This window comes from Xyrauchen texanus, chromosome 22 (genome assembly GCF_025860055.1).
Source record: "Xyrauchen texanus isolate HMW12.3.18 chromosome 22, RBS_HiC_50CHRs, whole genome shotgun sequence".
NCBI lineage: Eukaryota > Metazoa > Chordata > Actinopteri > Cypriniformes > Catostomidae > Xyrauchen > Xyrauchen texanus.
This window is the reverse complement of record NC_068297.1, coordinates 41,569,827-41,588,328: the sequence shown is the minus strand read 5'-3', so window position 1 is coordinate 41,588,328 and position 18,502 is coordinate 41,569,827.

Below are 18,502 nucleotides of genomic sequence, written 5' to 3'. Positions count from 1 at the left end.
CAAATATGTGTTAAGTTGTAAATGTGTCAAATGTGATGTAAATGTGCCCATATTAGAAAATCAGCATATTATAATGATTTATGAGGATCATGTGACACTGAAGACTGCAGTAATGATGCTGAAAATTCAGCTTTGTTCACAAGTTGCATTTTACAATATATTCAAATAGAAAACAGTTATTTTAAATTGTAAAAAGAGTTCACAATATCACAGTTTTTACTGTATTTTGGATCAAATAAATGCAGACTTGGTGAGCAGTTTTAAATGGTGATGTACGTCTAAAATTAAGTGAAGTCTTTATGTAAATAAAATGCATAGTCAGATTAATTCTTTTAACTTAAAACTTGATTTTGATCATTAAGTCTCACATTAATTCTCTTTCTGTCACATTCCTCAGTGATAGGCCCAGGATAGGGGTCTTTGTCTCCTCAGGAGTGAAACACATCAATATTCATGATAATTCACGCCTCCTCACATATGACCTTTCTAACACTAAAAGTGTCTTTACATTTACATTTATGCTTTTGGCAGACGCTTTTATCCAAAGCAAATTACAGTGCCCTTATTACAGGGACAATTCCCCTGGAGCAACCTGGAGTTAAGCACCTTGCTCAAGGACACAATGGTGGTGACTGTGTGGATTGAACCGACAACCTTCTGCTTACCAGTTCAGTGCTTTAGACCACTACGCCCCCACCACTTTCACAAAATTTTGTAGCAAAAACTCTTGGCTACATGATCCAGTTCTCAAAAGTATTGTGGACATATGTTTATTATGTGTTATAAGGCCTTATTTCAATTACTTAGAATTGTAGTTTTTTCAAAAACCATGCATAAACGTTATTTTCTCAAAAATACAACCATGCACACACATGTTGCTCACATATTATTGTAGCCCAGTTTGTGCTGAATACAGTGTTATCAGACTTTAGCCATTAATATGTTTTTATGCAACTGAAAAAAGAACAAATGTCAAGGCATGTCAAAACTTCTTCAGGGCCCAAAACACCCTCAGAACCTAGAGGTTTAACTCTGCTGTCACCCATGATCAGTCTTGTGTTTTGTAGCAGGATGAACCAGAAGATTTGTCCGGAGTGCCGTTGATGTACCATGACTTTAAGGTGGTGTTCAACTGGTCCCACACTGCAACCCTTCCTCCTCATCACCCGTACAACCCGGCACCTCTCCCAGGGATTAAAGTTCTGTCACTACAACGGATTTCCATCAATAGAGGGTATGCATTGACATCACTTTCCCACCAGAACATGCCCCCTTAGTCGAACTGATTGACAAAACATCCTGCAACATGGCTGCATTTAGTAGGGGAAACTGCAAAACCAGGAGTTTTAATATATATAATACATATAAACTATAACCAACTTGCTGTGTCTTTGACGGATCTCACCTCCACTCGCACTGATTTTGCTGGTCCTCACGGGCTGAGGCTGCATTTTCCAAGCTAAAGTACTGGTTCTCTACTGCCCCTTTTTTTTGATAACTCCCAACCATGCTAGTCAGTTTGTGGTGGAGGTGGATGTGTCAGAGGTTGGTGTTGGAGGGGTCCTTTCGCAGCGCTCTCCCTCGGATGGAAAGGTGCATCCGTGTGCATTTTTTCTGCACTGCATAATACCGACTGAATGGAACTACAATGACAGATACCATCCTACCTGCCTGAGTGTTGGGCATGGTATCCTGGGAGGTTGAGACTAAAGTCTGTGCTGCGCTATGAAACATAGTGCCCCCCGCCACATGAGCAGGTTATTTGTTCCACAGTACATGCGGTCACTCGTCCAATATCGCTTGCCACCCAGGGGCTACCCACATTCAGGCACTCATTAGACAGCATTTCTGGTGGCCATCACTTGCATGGGACATATGCCAGTTCATTGCCGCTTGCCCCATTTTTGCAACAAACAAGACCCCCTGTTATCCCCCGGCCGATCTCTTCCAACCACTGTCTGTCCTTTTGAGACCCTGGTCACACATAGCCATAGATTTTGTAACTGGCCTCCCCCTTTGCCATGGCAACATGTAGTGGATGGGTTCTCGAACACAGCTCATTTCATTCCCCTCCCCAGAACAACGTCTGACGAATTCATGGCCTCCCGGTCGAAGTGGTTTCTGACAGGCCCCCAGTTTGTGTCACGTTTTTGGTGAGAGTTCTGTCGACAGCTGGGGCTACAGTGAGTTTGTCCTCTGGGTTCCACCCTCAGTTAAATGGGCAAGTGGAGCAGACTAATCAGGAACTGCAGAAGACCCTGCGCTGCATGGCTTCCCGTAACCCATCTTCTTGGAGTGATAATTTAGTCTGGGTCGAGTATGCACATAACTCCTTGCCATCATCTACGGGGCTATCGCCCTTCCAGTATAGCCTTGGCTACAGGCCCCCTCTGTTTCCCGCACAAGAGCCCAATGTTCAGGTCCTATCCTTACACGCCTTTTTGCAGAGGTGCTGACGCACCTGAAAAGCCAACAGAGAAGCCTGTGGATTGGCACTCACATCAAGAGGTCAGCAGGCTGACACCTGTCTAAGCCCCCTGCTTACGTGTGTGAGCAGAAGGTTTGGTTGTCCTCCAAAGACATTCTGCTCTAACTGCCCTCACGTAAACTGGGTCCCAAATTTATCAGGTAATTTTCCATCACCAAGGTCATTAATACCATGACAGTCTGCCTCAAATTACCATCTCACCTCAAACCTCACCCTGTTCTAAATACAAATTTGCACTCTAAATTAAAACTGGTTTTTAGTTTCCAATTTCCTCTTCCATTCTTTAATGATTCTGTATAAACTTTTATCAAAAGTGGAGCCAGTTCTGTAGCATAAGATCTAAAAAATTCAGTGGTAAAGCCATCTGGCCCTGGAGCCTTGCCTAGTTTAGGGAGTTATAATGGTTTTACAAAGTTTCTAATACCTTCATCAGTAGACTAAGATGTGGAACTTAAGAGATCAAAATATAATTCTTTAAAAGCATTATTAATATCTATGGCCAAGGTAAAAATGTTACCACCAGCAGATTTTACTGAGGGAATCATAGAAAAAGACTCTCTCTGCTTTATATATTTAACCAAAAGCTTCTCTGCTTTGTCCCCTGACTCAAAGTATGACTGCCTTGACCTGAATAGCCAAAACTCAACCTTCTTTGACAAAATAGCAATATATCTGTATTTCAATCGGTTCAATTCTCTAAGGCCATCAGATGACATTTGGCGCTTCAGCTCTGCTTAGGCACTTTTAATATTCCCTTCCAACTTCAAGTTCTCGTGCTTTGGATTTTTTGATGAATGAGGCATACTGTATGATCCAACACCTAAGAACTGCTTTAAGTGCCTCCCATACCACGCCCAAAGAGGATACTGAGGACCAGTTGATCTCAATATAAAAATTGATTTCAGCCTTTAACATTTATTGGAATTCCGGATTTTGCAAAAGGGATACATTAAAGCGCCAACTATATGATAAATTTTTCTCTCTGTGTGGACACCTCTAAACTCACCAGGGCATGAATTGTGACTAAAATGTTTCCAATTGAGCAATCAACAACAGATGAAAATGGAAATAAAAACAAATCAATTCTAGAATAAATCTAATGGACTGATGAAAAAAATGTATAGTCCCTACCAGATGGGTTCAAAAGTCTCCAAATATCTGTAAGACCAATATTTTTACACATCCTGTGAAGCATCAGTGTTGCTCTAGAGGGATTGCACACTTTTGCTTCACTATGATCAAGGACTGAGTCCATCAATAAATTAAAGTCTCCTCCCAATTTTGTATCATGAGGGGTGCCCGCGGTTTGCAGCATACCTTCAAGATCTATAAAAAAGCCCTGATCATCAGCGTTAAGTGCGTAAATATTAGCCTAAATCAACTTTTGTCCCTGAATTTCTGCTAAAACAAAAATGATTCTCCCTAATTTATCTTTAATCTTTTTGAGAAATTTGAATTGTAGATGTTTATTTATCAATGTAATGACTCCCCTGCTCTTACTTGAGCCAGCACTAAAGAAAATATGCCCACCCCATATTTTTCAAAATTTTTCAGCTTCCTGCAGGGAAAAATTTATTTCTTGCAGAAACACTCCAGCCAATAGGCAGGAGTGGATTCAGAGCTCCAGCCGCTAACGGAAGCAGAATTATTATTTTTTGGTCCAGAATTCAACGGGGCCTGTCTCTCTCAGCAGATCTACGAGCTGGAACTCTGTGAGCTCGTTTGATTTCCAGCTTATGGCCTGTTATGTTGAGCAGACTTGGGAAGAGCTCGACTAGGAATTTCTCCATATCTCGGCCTGCGTTCTCAGGAATTCCAACAATTTGGATGTTGTTTTAATGGTTACGAATATCAAGGTCTTCCAACTTTTCCCAAATGTGTCCCAAGTCCGTCTTGGTCGGTAGCGGGTTGGCAGCTAATTCCCTCTCCGATGACTCCAGATAATTGTTCCGTTTCTCAGCAACCCCCACTCTTGTAACCAACTCAGAGAATTTCGTCTCCATGGCAGTGATCAATCGACGTATTGCAACAAGATTCTCCATGTCAGCAACAACCATCGCCAGCATTGCCGACATGCTCGACAGTTGACACTGAATTTCTCCCCGCTCTTCGGCCTGGTCAAGGGTATCAGCTTGAGCACATAAATGTCTTTTAACATCTCCAGAGCATGAGCATTTTGAATTATTTCACATATTGTCCTCACAGAACTGTTATGGAACAGGGTGTATTGAATCTCACTGGTTTATGACACAAAAAAGTATTAAAAACTAGCAAAATGAACAGAGCTCATCGTTCACACGTCCGACTCTTGCATAGCGCCACAAGACTTCCCGTTTGGAGCAACATTAATGTGATCGAAAGATGACAATTATCTTTTTTCAGCCAAAATGTTCCTTTAATATTATAACTAGAGCTGTCAAATTGTATGTGTTAAAACATGAAATCAATTAAATGTTACGAATGTGTTAATTTTTTTTACGCCATAGACACATTTACTCAGTTTGACTTTATAACTGTTACATTCGGTTCTGAGTGACTTCTAAAAACAGATGCACATATGAAAGTAAATCATGTATTATATTCTACATAAATAATGCTATTTTAGAAATGTGTAACCCAAGTAATGTAATAACTTAACTTTAAAATAAAATAATAATAATAATAATAATAATATTTACAATTCTTGTTGCACTTAAATCTGTTTTGTATACTATTCTGATGATAGTGAAACTTTGTAGTATGGCACTTTTCGTTCCACTGTCTCCTTAAGATGATTCGCTGATGTTTTTCTCTTTTGTAAGTCGCTTTGGATAAAAGCATCTGCCAAATGAATAAATGTAAATGTAAACTTTACTGAACTTAACTAAAAGTCTGTAACTGTAATCTGATTCCAAGAATTTAAATGTAATGCTTACTCAAATTTTCAATAAAATAAATAATAGGATTTCAAGAACTAATTGCTTTGTAATCAGATTACACCAAACACTAAATATAACATATGGACTACTTTAAAAGGGTGAAAGTCTCCCTGTATTGTGATCATGTTGGTCTCTAATTCAAATGTTATATTTCATCACTGACCTCATGCAAGCCACTCGATTGTTTAATAACTCATATTGTTTAAGCAAAGACACCCAAAACCAACAGCAACTTGATTCATTTCTACAGCGATGCTGGAGTGATGATACGGCACAGGCTTATTATTGTTGTTGTGGTGAGTACGGATTCATCCTTCCCTCAATTCCAGAGCCCAACGTAATAACACTCCACACTTGATCTTCCCTTGTTGGTACTCATTTATGTCCCTCACTGTGAATATTCTGTGGCATTGTTAATGGGCCCTCCCAGCAAATATTACAGAACCACAAACGCAGAGAGCGGAGAGCGAGGCAGCCTGTGAGGCCTGAGGTTCAGTCAGGACTCATGTCTGCTCCTAATTGGGGGAAAATATGTTGCACATGTGCTCTTGGCTGCTCGCAGTTTGCAGAGCAGTGCAAATGTGTATGGAGCATGCTGTTTGTGTTTGTACATGTCTGTATGTGTGTACTGGCGTAATTGGTATGGGCCGCACACCCTGTGTTTCAGCTTGTGTTGTGTTTATAGCTGATTAAGGACAGATGTACTGTTCTTTAACTCTGTTCAAAATCCCTAGTGAGTTGCCTTGCTGGCTTCTGCTTCATAAAATTAAATTAGACTCATCCTTCCTTTTCTTTAAATAAAGCAAGAATCAAGGTTCCGGTGAGGCATTTACAATGGAAGTCAATGGGGCCAATTTTTGGAGGGTTTAAAAGCAGAAATGTGAAGTTTAGAATTTTATAAAAGCACTTTAATTAATTATTCTGTAGAGTTGTTTAAATTGTAATTTTTACAGTTGTTTTAGGGTTTTTTGACATTAAATTGTCATGGCAATGAAGTTGTAAAATTGTCTATATCTTTACACGGATGCGGTCAGCAAGTGATTTTATCACAGTAAAATCATGTTACACACATATTGTTAATGTCTTGCGTCTAGACAGCTTTGACCCCATTGACTTCCATTGAAAGTGTCTCACTGTATTCTCTATACTTTTCTAAAGAAAAGGCAAGTCGAAATATTTTTTGTGGTAATCAACTTTATGACACATATGCTGTTGATTGAGCTGAACTTGTATTGAACCTGGAATATTCCTTTAATGCCACATCCACTCTAATAGACATTGATTTTGCTATGTTTACGTTTCTCATCCACATTGTAATGTTGTTCTTCACCACTGACAACTAAGACTTTAAAAAATATTGTCTATTACTGCAAAATAATGGCATGAGCAAATGGAAAACAGAGTTGTCAACTGAAGAAATATTAGTCTAAGTTTGGCCTATATGGGTCGCACAGCAGACGCATCTGGCAGACGACACAGAGTGGACTAAAATTTTGAAACCATTGTGTTCTATGAAAGTACACAAAGCTTCCTTTGGCACAGCCAGCTTTGACTTTTGTAGTGTATTTTGGGGTTTGAATGAAATTTCACTAACTGGTTATTTTGGTGCTATTGTGTTATGCTATTAGCTTAGCTGAACTGTGTTTACAATATGGCATCGGCAGGTTGCGCATGCGTGGTAGATTGCCCCGGAAGAGTCTCTTTAGGACTTCCCTTGAACTTTCGTTGCCATAGCAACCAACACCAGTGATTTGTGATCTGGGTCAACACTAATGAAAACCGTTTAATTGATGCATTGACGTCAGCGCGTTCCACAAAGCACAAATAAACAGTACCATAATTTCCGGACTATAAGCCGCAACTTTTTTCCCACGCATTGAACCTCGCGGCTTATACAATGACGCGGCTAATATATGGATTTTTCCCGCTTTCAAATTTTATAAAAAAAAAAATAAATAAATAAATATTCTGTGACGTGCTCAGTTTTTCGGCAGCGTGAAGCTTTCATTACACCAATGAAATTGCCGAACGGGTTAAGGTCAAAACAACTTTTTTTGTTTACTGTTTAGATTAAATCGAGCGCGCTCAAACTTCCCATCATTCTGATTACAGTAGTAATTTTGTCACCCTCACCATGGCAAAGACATGGAGAAACGCATATGATGCTGCTTTCAAGTTGAAGGCGATTGATCTGGCTGTTGGAAAAGCAAATAGAGCTGCTGCACGGGAGCTTGGTCTTAATGAGTCGATGATAAGACGTTGGAAACAGCAGCGTGAGGAATTGACTCAGTGCAAAAAGACAAAAGCTGAGGCTATTCAACTCCGACACTGAAGGAGATGACTTCAGTGCACAGGACGAGGAAGATAGTGACCAATTACTTTCTTGGTAGGCTACTATTTACTGCAAATGTTTTATTACAAGCCGTGTGTGGCAGCGGGGGCGTGGTCAAGTGCCCGTCCGGGAGAGAAAAGCTGTAAGGGCGCTTACACCTGCGCTAAATTATGTCTAACACCGGTGTCTAATTTCAAGTGCCCTGCTTCACGTGTCCTTGGGAAAACTGTCACACGGGCACCAGTGTGACAGTTTTCAGCAGGGCACTTGACGTTCCAGGTAAGGCTTTTAATGGCCACAGCAATGTTTACAATCAATTTTATAAAGTTTCTCAATTCTTCTATGCGCCAACACTAGACTGACGTGTGTCACTTTCTCAGCTCTGTGGCTGCTGCCTTTTTATGCCGCTCTCCCCATGCTTACTGAAATTAGACACAGGTGTTAGACATAATTTAGCGCAGGTGTAAGCGCCCTTACCGCTTTTCTCTCCCGGACGGGCGCTTGACCACGCCCCCGCTGCCACACCGTGTTTCGTTAAAGCCTATTTATTTTTGTTACAAGCCGTGTTTCGTTAAAGCCTGAGTAAAGTTCATTTGTTTCAATGTACCGGTAGGCACCTGCGGCTTATAGACCGGTGCGGCTTATTTATGTTTAAAATTATATTTTATTTAAAAATCAGTGGGTGCGGCTTATATTCAGGTGCGCTCAATAGTCCGGAAATTACGGTAATCAGTTAAAGTGCCCAGATTCTCACACCAATATATGTAGTAAATTTAGTATGATAAATGTACACTGTACTGGTTAAAGTGTCGTGTACGGTACCATTATTTGTAAGGGAAACCAGGAATTAAATTAAACAGTCCTATTTCTACATTACTATGTAAGGAAGTTTATAATGGAATCAGTTGCATTTGACAGCCGTTATAATTTAGATAAATTACAAATAACTCGATTATTTGTCATTTTTAAATTCTCCACCATTAAAATCCTAATACAGCGTCTCGTAACAGCTCACAATTTCTACTGTTGGGAATTAGCTTTAATAAGAGCATTATGATTAATTCTCTTATTGGTGTAATATTATTCTCATGGCTTATTGACAATAATATCACACATATAGGTATAGCTTTGAAGTTAAATCTTTTAGAAACAGGGATGAGATTATTTATCAAAGTATACCGCAGTCAAAAACATCTTTAAAGGGAAAAATTGTTATGATGAGCAGGAAGGCAGACGAGGGGCGAGGATCTAAGTGCAGGGTAGCTTTATTGGAAGGGTTGAAAACTAAACAAACAAAACCAAAACAAAGGAAACACCCGCAATGGGGAAACACAACAAAAACACGGAAAACATACAACAGGGAAACTGGCAGGATAAACATAAAGAAACACGAAAACAAGCGTCCATATACATCGACAATCGACAGGGGAATGGAGAAACAGCAGGGTTTAAATACACAGGAGACATGATGATGACAAACGACGATCAGGTGAGCACAATGACACAGGGCTGGCAGTGATGAGGGCCGGGAATCATGGGAAGTGTAGTTTTTTTACAAAGGGAATAGGAGTTTGAGACAAAGACTAGTGAAACACAGGGCAGACAACAAGGGAATCGTGACATAACCCCCCCTCAAAGGAGCGGCTTCCAGATGCTCCTCAGAAACAAAAAGAAAAAGGGAATACTAAAAAAAAAAATAATCGTCCAAGGAGTGGGGGGGGGGCAAACAGACAGACCAAGGGAGCACAAGGGGCAAACAGACAGACCAAGGGAGCACAAGGGGCAAACAGACAGACCAAGGGAGTACAAGGGCCAAACAGACAGACCAAGGGAGCACAGGGGCAAACAGACAGACCAAGGGAGCACAAGGGGCAAACAGACAGACCAAAGGGGCACAGAGTGCAGACAGCCAGTCCAAGGAGGCACGGGGGGCAGACAGCCAGTCCAAGGAGGCACGGGGGGCAAAAAGGCGGTCCAAGGGGGCACAGGGGGCAGACAGGCAGTCCAAGGAGGCACAGGGGGCAGACAGGCAGTCCAAGGTGGCCACAAAAGGACTGGATCAGGTGGTCTGGGAGCTGGCCACAGAGCAAAGACAGGTTCAGGAGGCCTGGGAGGCGGCCTCAGGACCTCAGCCATGGGGAACTCCGAGGGCGGAGCCGAGGTAGGCGGAGCCGCGGACTGCTCAGGAGACCACATCGTAGAAGGCTCCGGAGGCGGAGCTGAGGGAGGTTCTGGAGGCTCAGGAGGCGGAGCTGAGGGAGGTTCTGGAGGCTCCGGAGGCGGAGCTGAGGGAGGCTCAGGAGGCGGAGCTGAGGGAGGATATGGAGGCTCAGGAGGCAGAGCCGTGGGAGGCTCAGGAGACAGAGCCATGGGAGGCTCTGGAGACTGGGCCGAGGAAGGCCCAGGAGGCAGAGCCTAGGAAGGCGGGACCGTAGGAGGCTTTAGAGGCGGAGCCCTGGAAGGCTCAGGGGGCGGAGCCAAGGGAGGCTCCGGAGGCAGAGCAGGGTTAGGCTCGGTAGGCGGAGACCTGGAAGGCTCTGGAGGTGGAGCCGAGGGAGGTAGCGCCGTAGGAGGCTCTAGAGGTGAAGACCTGGAAGGCTCTGGAGGCGGAGCTGTAGGAAGCTCTGGAGGTGGAGCCGAGGGAGATGGCGCCGTAGGAGACTCTAGAGGCGAAGACCTGGAAGGCCCTGGAGGCGGAGCTGAGGGAGGATGCACCGTAGGGGGCTCTGGAGGCGGAGCCAAGGGAGATGTCGCCGTGGAAGGCTCGAGAGGCAGAGCCCTGGGAGGCTCAAGAGACCTGGGAGGCGGAGCCCTGGAAGGCTCGAGAGGCTGGAGAGGCGGAGCCCTGGGAGGCTCAAGAGACTTGGGAGGCGGAGCCATAGGAGGCTCGAGAGGCAGAGCCCTGGGAGGCTCGAGAGACCTGGGAGGTGGAGCCCTGGAAGGCTCGAGAGGCTGGAGAGGCGGAGCCCTGGGAGGCTCGAGAGACTTGAGAGGCGGAGCCGTAGGAGACTCAGGAGGCGGAGCCCTGGGAGGCTCGAGAGACTTGAGAGGCGGAGCCCTGGGAGGCTCGAGAGACTTGAGAGGCTTAGTCCTGGAAGACTCGGGAGGCGGAGCCCTGGAAGGCTCGAGAGGCGGAGCCCTGGAAGGCTCGAGATGAGCTGGCTCTTGGACGGTCATGGCTACAGGTGCTGGCTCTGGGACGTCGAGGCTACAGGTGCTGGCTCTAGGACGGTCGAGGCTACAGGCGCTGGCTCTGGGACGGTCGAGGCTACAGGCGCTGGCTCTGGGATGTTCGAGGCTACAGGCGCTGGCTCACTGACGTTTGAGGCTACAGGCGCTGGCTCACTGAAGTTCGAGGCTACAGGTGCTGGCTCACTGATGTTCGGGGCTGCAGGCATTGGCTGGTTGGCGGAGGCTGGAGAGCAGAGGCCTTTCTTCTCCTCCTCCTCCGGGCGGACGAAGTTGGCAGCGCTGGCTCACTGACGATAGGGGCTGCAGGCGCTGGATCGCTGATCACAGCAGGCGTGGGGGTTGGTTCACTCACCGTGGCTGGCGCGGAAAGCCCAGAGGCGGGAGCCGGGATCAAGAGTGTTGGTTCCCCGGCAGCGAATTCCTCCACGAAGTCCACCTCTGTCAGCTCTCTGAGGAACCCTGCTAGATCCATTTTGGTCGATTGTTCTGTTATGATGAGCAGGAAGGCAGAGGAGGGGCGAGGATCTAAGTGCAGGGTAGCTTTATTGGAAGGGTTGAAAACTAAACAAACAAAACCAAAACAAAGGAAACACCCGCAATGGGGAAACACAACAAAAACACGGAAGACATACAACGGGAAACTGGCAGGATAAACATACAGAACCACGAAAACAAGCATCCTTATACATCGACAATCGACAGGGGAATGGAGAAACAGCAGGGTTTAAATACACAGGAGACATGATGATGACAAACGACGATCAGGTGAGCACAATGACACAGGGCTGGCAGTGATGAGGGCCGGGAATCATGGGAAGTGTAGTTTTTTACAGAGGGAATAGGAGTTTGAGGCAAAGATTAGTGAAACACAGGGCAGACAACAAGGGAATCGTGACAAAAATGAATAATCAATCATAACTCGTTATAATTAGTTGTGAACATTTGGATTGGTTAATAGAATCAACTTGAGGTAGCTGAATTAATATTACAATCAATTTATCTCAGTATTGATTGTCTATCAATTCTCAGAAAGAATACTTTTCTTGGCCACACAAAAATAACTCTTCTTAGCATGGAGCTGAGATTGAATCGTTAAATGTACGCTGATTTACAAGTAGACCAGAATCAACTCACAAGAATGTACACAAAAGATTATTTAACTAAAATACGAACACATAACTAATATAAACAAAAACATACACTCGAAACACTGAAAATGTGAATGAAAGTGAAAATAAAATGAAACAGGGACAGAATAGAGGAAATGCAGTTATGAAAAGAGACATTTTGACCATCTGAGAGAACCATCGAGCTCTTAATTTAAAAGCACCTATTTTTACAAAGGGGTTTACCTCTTATACTAAGCATAGGTTCAGTTAGCTACTGGTATGATACTTGCAATTGCCTTGGCTGTTGAGAGAGCCCATCATGCAGTTGCAGGAGAACATCTTGCTGGTTCCTCGAGTCGATGGTGTTCAAGTTGCACATGGATTGAGGTGTTGAGGCCTGCCAGCCTCATGGTCGGACAGGGGTCCCGGTCCCACACGAATGGCAGCAGAGGTTCAGGGGAAAGAGCCAGGGGAAAAAGAGTAAGAGGTGGGACATGTCTTTTAACTTCTGCTGGAGGTAACTCCTCTCGAGTCTGGCCTGACCAATGAGAAATGCGAAATTTCCAAGCGGAAAATGTTCCTTTGCTTGTAAGCTGACTCATTTGCATGATTGGGGTTAGTTTAAGCCCCATTATGCTTTGATTAATATAGCAAGCATACAATGCATGCTGTCAGAATTACATATATACCATTGTGCAGGATGTCACACAAGGATTCACTTGGTAGGAAACATGATGCTAAATAATATTACATTAGCTGGTAGTCCTGTCATAAGTCATGCATATACAGTATACAGTACAAAAACACTTTACAAGACAGTTATGATCCTATACACAATGTCCTGGGGATACACATGTGAAATTATAGACAGTTTGTCTATAATTTATTGAAGAAAGGACTGCTGTTCTAGGCTTTGTGTCCATTTCCTATGGGGGAAAGGAATGAATCAATCTTTCTGCATTCTTTGCTATAGCATGCAGCCAACGTCCCCCACTTGGAATGTCACTGGGGGTCCACTCTTTGCTGGTCCAGTGGACCTTTGCTTGTTACAGTTTTGAGACATCTGTTGGCTTATTGATTAAATAATGAATAATTGTGTGTCTGATTGGTACAGATGATACACTTTATTAATTTACATTCAATTCAACTGAAATCATTAAGGGACAAACATTACTGACTTCAGCCTAGTCAGAAGTGGCCATGTCTATAGGCAATTTTTTACAAGTGTCTTTTGTGGTTTGACTGCTCGAATAAAGTCTATGCTACATATACAGAGACATTGCACAATAAACATCACGCTTTCTAATCTTCCAGTTAGCGCAGTTGTACTGTTTTTCTCATGCACCAACCTGCAAACTCATTGTAGTCTCTTTGCTCTATCTTAAAGAAGTGCAAAAAATCTTTGGACAGAACTTTTGTCTGTAACACGATTAGATGCACCTCCTCCTAGGGGTCCTGCAGTGTGAGTTTTTGACATTAGATTACCATCTGAGATAAAAAATCATGGTTAACTGATTTTACAATTATATCCCCATTTTCTTATTATGAATTTATTCTTATGCCATATAATAAGAAAGCTGATAAATACACACACACACACACACACACACACACACACACACACACACACACACACACACACACAGAGGTAATAAGAGACACTCCAATCTAGGGCACAACACTGCTTATCCCAAGCTCAGTGATGTGCTTAATTGTAACCAGAGTGATTAAAAAGTGTATAACTGTAAGATTATTGTGGGTGTGCAACATGTATTCATGGCATTAAACAGTTTTTTCTTCTGCATCAGTTTATTAATGCTATTCATTGTCTGTCAGACACCCCAACATAAAGAACCAGCAAAATGCTCTAAATACTGTCCACAACACCTTACAAACAAACCTTTGGACTATGCATAATAATGGGAAAATTACTGACAACAGGTGATTTAAAGTCCTTTAATGACTAAAATTCACATTTATTGTTGAATGCGGTGAATTTGTACAGAAGCAATGCTTTTAATAATGAGGACGTTTTAAGATGCAACTTTTCACAGTTTGCTGGCTTATAGTAACTACACATCTTTAATTCATCACTTTAAAATCACCACAGCTAAAAATATTAAACTTACTAGTTTGTTTTTGGATGACTGGTGGAGCATCCGGTCTCATTTGTAGAATGTCTGTCTTTCTAGGACTTCCGTGCTTGTTTTACATCCGTCGTCTTTAGTCAGTCATTTAAATGCTGCCAAACAGCAGATTTAAGTCATTTCATTGAATTAATTTTAGAATCAGCTGACTGCATCAAAGCCTTTGGAAATAGTGGTAATGCCTATGAACTTTTTCAGACATCCAGCCATTGTAGAATGTCGTGTTTTGTTTGCGTAACATCAGGTACAGTTTTATTCTAAAACATCTGTATGTGCTTATGGATTTTTCAGAATAGTGCAATCTGGCTGCTGTCCGACAGCTGATGAATCCACTTTGAAAAGTGTCGAGAGGTCTTCGGTGATTGGATAATCACCTCCAGATGCTCCTACATAGCATTCTATCTGTTTGCAAATAAATGGATTACTTTTAAATACCAATGTGTAACGGGATAACAAACACTCTAAATAGCAGATTTGGAGTCTGCTTTAAGTAATTACATTGGATCAGTGTTGACCTGGAACTTTCAGATGTCATAAATGACATGTATAGAGCCAGAGATAGTGGTCAATTAATTGAGTAATTGGTCATTAACTAGTGTAGAAAAAAGGGCTATTTTGCTTTTGAGTTGGAAGAGGTTTTGGTTCTTTGAATCTGAAACATCTCAACATATTCCTCATTAGAGCACAACAGTCAGTTCCGGAAGTAAAAATCCCATTAATTTTCTCAATTGAGAAAATGATTTGTAGCGATAACTAATAAACTGTTCAAGACAAACCTACCATGAGCTCCAAGATTGTTAAGTGATGATGACTGTCAACTCTCACACCAGAGGAAAAGGGGAAAAACATACCATTTATGCGCTGAAACTTTGCTCAGTGAAAAACAACCTGGAATCATGTATTATGGTGTAACAGTTACATGAAGTCCTCTTTGCAACCTGAACTTCTTGAGAATGCAGCACAGCGTGAAGTTCTTTTTAACTTTACTCAGTGTCTAAAAATGCGATGATCAAGAAAAAACTGTGAGATTCAGTGAACGTTGTCCATCCAGGCCCCAACTCACACTATATTGAAAAACTGACCTGATGGTTTGTTGGGACTCATCGACTTTGGGTCGGGTTGAAGACCTCTATTGCAAGTGTAGAATAACCAAATGTGATTTTTGTATTCGAATAGTGGCACACCGAATTGTTAACAGAATGTCGACTGTTGGTACACTTCCCTTGTAGAAACCACGAGTAAACCACGAAAAAAAAACTTGTGTTTAATTTCCAAATTCCTAGTGAAAAACGACACTACCCATAATTCACAGAAGTTGCTGTTGCAATGGAAAAATAATATCTTTCCCAGATTTGATGCCACTAACCTGGCTAACTTTAACAAATCGAAGTGATTTCATCTTGTCAACACATTTCAAGGTGAATTGATAAAAAAATCCACCCTTGCACTCGGAAGTTAAAAAAGGCAGCCAATCAAATTGGAACTTCATCATGACTGTTTAAATGTGGTACATGGAACTAAACCATCATTAATGCGCTGCACTAATCATATAGACAGGTACACATCAAACAATGTTTTTGTCGATTGTGTTTCCCCCCAAAAATGCATATTTATCCTTTTGTCAATGACAAGAGCGATACCATGACATTTGGTGTAAAGTAAGCACAACACAGACTTATAGTTAATATAGTGCCCTGATGGCAGCACACTTCAGAGGGAGCGAGTATTGCCACGCTCCATAAACTTTGTTTTCCAGCTCTGTTTTTGCAAGAGCGTGAGCACAGAGCAAAACATTCAAACACTCTTTCTCTTGTGTGAGCATTTGTGTGCAGTAGACGGAGGTGGAATGGGGACAGGAAACTCCCCCTCCTTTATTCAAGACAGTCTTTACATTCACATATACTAGACTCTGGGACTCTTGTTTTTAATTTTTTTTTCCTTATAAGGTTTTTTTAAAAGAGTGTCCTAATGTGTTTTTGTTTTTCTTGTGATGCTCCTCTGGATTTGAAGATAAAGGCCAGCATGATCTCAGATATGTTTCATTTTTCCCAAGCTCAAAGTTCACTTCTAACCCTAACCAGTCCTCTAATTAGCCTCACCATGTCTCATGTTGCAAATTTGCATGTATAATGTGCAAAACGCACAGGAAGTCCATAACTGAGGCTCTCTGACCACTCTGTAGTCATGGAAACCTGGAAAATCAGGGAATTTTAACATTGTTTTTTTCCAAGCAGTTAGCAACACTACAAGCTACTAACAAAAAGTAGCTCACTACATTGAAGCTATTTAAAGAAGACGTGTCTCAATCAGATGATATTATTTAATAGTTTTATATCAAATAAGGGTAACTTTCCCTTATGAAAATTAACCATGGTTTTACTACAGGAACCGTAGTTTAACCATCAGGGTATGAAATTAGCACCCGTCACCCGCCAAACGCGTGTGTTACATGTGCAGTGGTGGGTCATTTTGCTCATTAACGTGCCACTGTGTCAGGCAACCTAAGACATCTCGGAGTGAAAAGTGACAATAAATGCAGTTAGACACAAAGACACATGTTTGAAGAAGCACACCTGATTATATTTTGAAAAACCGATGAAAGAAAAGCCGTCGATGATTGTGTCTGATTCGCTGTGTTCGGAGGTTTATGTGCACTTTGATGTTCACGTGCACAGTGTTGTTGTTTCCACCAAAAAACAACAAAAAAAAAAGTTACTAAAGTCATGGTAAATACAGTTGTAGTGTTTCCAGATCTCACAAAAGAAACAAGGCACCTGTTTTGGAAAAAAACAAGCTCAATATAAGGGACTTATCTCACCCAAAATAAACAAAAATAAGTTATTCAATTTTTCCCATGTGGGGGAGTTATCAAGGCAGAAATCATAGCAAACACAGTAACCTATATAAAATAACGTATTTTCAATAAATTAATTCTTAACCTTAAATGTACTGTAGATCCCAAATAGTTAAAAAATTTATTTGGCCACCTAAAATAAATAAAATGTCACCTTTTGCAGGGGTGAATGATTTTTATTCTACAAAGACAAAAATGTTACAATTTTTGGGTAACAGGAAGTGGTGTGATTCTGAAAATGTACTGTGATAAACCCTTTGGTCTTTGGTTACATGAAAAAAATGATCAGAACAAAATTATTATTTTGTTATACAGTTATTTACTGGTTACCAGCATTTTTAAATAATATTTTCAGTCTGGAACAATTGAATTGGATTTCTTTCCTGTTTTCTTTTTCGTTCCTTGAACCGTTTTTAGTCCCTGCTTAAAATGCAGTAATAAATTATAAATCACCCTATTTTATGTACCTGAACTGAAATTTAATGTAGTGATGAACAGCAGCAATTATGTCTTTTTTAGGCTGTGCAGGGAATCAGAGCATCATTTATGTGAACTACTACATTTACATAAACGGTCCGAAAGAACCGAATCACTTAAAATAATCCTAACACTAAGTAAAAGGGATTTTTTTTAAAACCGTTATGAACTGTGCAAAAGAACAGATTCACTTTAATGATTTGATTTTCCCAGCACTACATGAGAGAAAGAGACGATGGCTCAGGTGAGTGTGTTTGATTACTCCATCGACTCATAATATAATGCGACTAACGAAACGTTTTTGTAACGCTACAGTGATATTCATTGGAAAATAAAGCTTTTTCTGGAAAAGCTGCACAAATGTGTAAACAATTGAGCTACTGTCACACTTCTGAAAAATTTTGTTAGGTTACTGGAGTCGCTATTTCAGTTATCTTCTCCCCAATACTGTTAATCACAAGCAACTGGTGAGGTCACAGAAATTATTTCTGGGAGCCCTAAAATGTGTTGGCCTTTAAACCCTGTACAGCCTGACATATGAAAGAATTGTCAGAAATTTAGAATTTTTTGACATTAAACTTTGTTAAGTACCATTTAGATAAAAAGGCCGTTTTTAATAGAATGATATAAACACTGAAACTTTTTTCACAAATAACCATTAGATGGTGCCATAAAGATATGAAACTTACATACCATACCTTGTTTGTCTTTTGCTCTTGAACAGAGAGTGAAACGGGAGCCGTCAAACATTGTGTATCATATTTGATACACACAGCATTTTAGGGTTAAGAAGATGGACTGCCTTGATTTCGTACACTCCATAATGTTGGTGTTGCACAAACTGGTTGTCTCCTTCACTTGAAGCATCTCTCACTAAACTCGTATTGCTCAAGAGTCAGAAACCACTAACTGGCCATTGTTGTCAGCTGGTGGGCTCATGTCACATTTTACCAGCTCAGCAAAGTCTTCAAATGATTAAATGTGC